The following is a 3,068-nucleotide window of genomic DNA, read 5'->3' on the forward strand; positions in this document are numbered from 1 at the left end:
TGTCGCAAAACAGCGTAATACTTTAGGACGGAATAAAAGTACAGAAAAGTAAAAAATACTTTGATTAAATAGTAGGCAGCGCGTAGCACCATCAAATAGATTTAAGAACACGTTCGCTAACCGTTAGAATGTACACACTTAATAGTCAAACAGCCTCTCTAATACTTGATTCAAGTTACCACGTACAACAATTATTATCATGTGAAATGTAATATGTGTAAAAATGTATCGTATCGATAACAATATTAATACTAATCGAAATACTAGTAGAAATGTTAGTATTTAATGCACATGTTAATTGCTGCCAGCTGGTGGAGGAAATAATATAATAATAATAATAATAATAATAATATATAAATATTGTTAAATTCCTTCACACCAAAATGAAAGAGCAACATTCGACAGTTATGCTTGCAAGATGGAATACCTTAATATTATATGTTTACTCAAAACAATAAGTCTCCTTATGAGGTATGAAATTAAATTCATGACCAGTCGTGACGGAAATAGTATTAATAAAACAGTATCCTTTAATTAGTCTTTAATATGGTGAACAGATCCATCTAGGTACCTTAATAGGTCTTCAAAATGGTGAAATAGGCTCCAAGGGGGGCCGTTTGTCTTAGCTTGGAATTGCTTAAGTTGTTTGTGGCTACTTATAACCCATCCACGCTTTCTGTGTTGGCAATTCACTTGAATAACTGTACTGTATAGGTATCAAGTTGTTTGACTTATTTTTTGGTTGTTTGTAGGACAGGTCTTATCTAGGCATGGGCATCACATTTTTGTAACCTTTTGTTCAGTTTTCGTGTCTATACCCCTCCCTATGGGGCTGTAGGCACAAAAACTACCCACGACGAACAACCCGGTAAAACGTCATATTTTCGAGTTTGGACACAGGACCCTAAGACCGACAAAGCAACTACAGTGCCAAATATCCCCAATGTGTGTGGCCTATGATTATGAGAAAAAACGTTAATTAAACGATTGTCTTCAATTTCTTGCATTTACATGCGTAATTTCGCGTAACACTTTCTGCAAATGTCAATGTATTTAAGTGCTTAGATTTCTCTGCCATATCTCATAAGTAAGTAAATTGGGGAAAATCTCAATTATTGAATGATAATGACTCCAGCAGTGTCAGCCGTCCCTACTGGACCAGAATGTTTGCTTCAAATGTTCAAGGTTTCCAAGCAATTAAAACAGTAATGTTTTTTTTTTGACATTTTAATTTTAAAAAAATAGGCCCAATGATAATGACGATGATGGTAATAATGATGATGAAGATGATAACGATGATAATGATACTGTACCTATACTGACAATACGACATGATGTTTTACCTACCTGACGTGTTATCGTACTGAATGCTTAAGTGATTCGGGTGGGAATTGGACCAACGACGATAACTAGTCTGGTGCCATTGGAATAGCATTGCAGTACTCGCTGCTACTCGGGGATCGAATTCATCACTAGCCACCAACCGCAAGTTCAGTGGTCTAGTGGTTAAGACGCCAGGTTAGGTATCTGGAGGTCGTGGGTTCAATTCCCACTCGAATTACTGGGGAGATTTTTTTTCGCAAGAATTTGGGAACGTACTGAGCATTAAGTACAATAAAACGTCTGACAATAATATGACATTGCAAGATGCCATAGGCTGCAGTGGCCGACATCAAGATATTTTTAGCTCCGATGAGGAGCTCTAGGATACCCTGCTGATATACTGCCCTCATCGGAGCTTTCAAGATTACGAGAACTTTTTTTTTGTTAAAAACGTAGGCATTGTCGTTCTATCCAGTCTTTGTGCCAGAACTTGTATGAAGGGTGTCCGATATCCCGACGGGGGGAGGGGATTTCCCCGACGGGAAGGTCGATTTTTCAAATAAGAGCAAACGTAGGCCTCGCCAGGGGAAGCCCAGAATCCATCGGAGAGGTCATGAAGGCGATGTCTTCGGAAGGTCAGGCAAATTATCCCAATATTTTAGTTTATTTTAGATCCTCTATGTGGAAAAAATAATGTCAACACAAAGCTACTATGCGCCTTCCAATTTAGCTACAGTAGTTACGGAACACAGTCACACTCAAATCAGTACAGTCGTATTGCGACTTATGTGTTTCTCTTACCTTTACATTTACCTTTATTTATCGATAAAAAGTAGCGAGAGTATGCTTAACCTTCAGGGCTAACGTTTTTTTTTTCTTTTTTGTTTTTTTTTTGCTTTTTGAGATAGGGTTAATTACAAGTAATATAGTTAATAAAGTATACGAACTTGATATCATCCAACTAACCTTCCTCTAGACAGATAGATCGTTTGAGTTACAAAATAATATTTGCAGCATTTTACATTGGCGCATCAATATAAACATATCAATGACATATTGAATTAAGTATTTAATATATCATCTGAAAACAATCTGTTAAGAACAAGGCACCGAACGTCATTTCTTTACAACCGAAGAAGATTTGCCTGACGAGAAACTATATGCCAAGAACACTTGAACACTTTACGATGATGTCTATGTGGATCTATAGAGGAGACCGCCGTCAATATTATTCATTAGGTCATTGACAAACAAGTACATTTAGGGACGAATTATCTGTCAATGTCTTCTTAAATATATAAAAATGAGTATACGTGACATAGCGCGTGTACACAGTTTTGGAACAAATGAATCAATCACTTCAAAGAAAACAACAAATGTTAAAGTAAATTATACTATAAGGTTTATAAAATTAGTAAAGAAACTAGTTACTAACATAAAAACGTGTATGAATATAATATACGCTTCACTAGGCCTAGTCCAAAAAATTACGAATGGCAAATTAAGTGTATTTAACATACCGTACCAGCTGAAAATAACCTGTTTAATTACCGAAGGGAATGTGGTTTAATTTTGTGCAGCCGAAGACTTGTACCAACATATTGAACTATGCAAAACGGTACGAATGGCACAACGATTTCTTGGTAGATCTAGAGGAAACACTGTAAACACCGGCATATAAGTAGATTTTGAGGCAATTTTCCGGCAATGTCTTCTTAAACATTATAAACATATTACATATAAAT

The 3,068-nt window shown here is 36.1% G+C and overlaps 1 non-coding gene across 1 annotated transcript; it reads left to right on the plus strand.

Annotated features, from left to right (window-relative positions):
• The first annotated feature begins 1,488 nt into the window (after positions 1-1,488).
• On the plus strand, positions 1,489-1,561 carry Trnap-agg. Its single transcript has one exon. It is a non-coding gene; the product is annotated as a tRNA-Pro (tRNA).
• Positions 1,562-3,068: the final 1,507 nt, after the last annotated feature.

Source organism: Anneissia japonica, unplaced genomic scaffold, assembly GCF_011630105.1.
Source record: "Anneissia japonica isolate Jap-2015-1 unplaced genomic scaffold, ASM1163010v1 scaffold4415_len418423_cov169, whole genome shotgun sequence".
Taxonomy (NCBI): Eukaryota; Metazoa; Echinodermata; class Crinoidea; order Comatulida; family Comatulidae; genus Anneissia; species Anneissia japonica.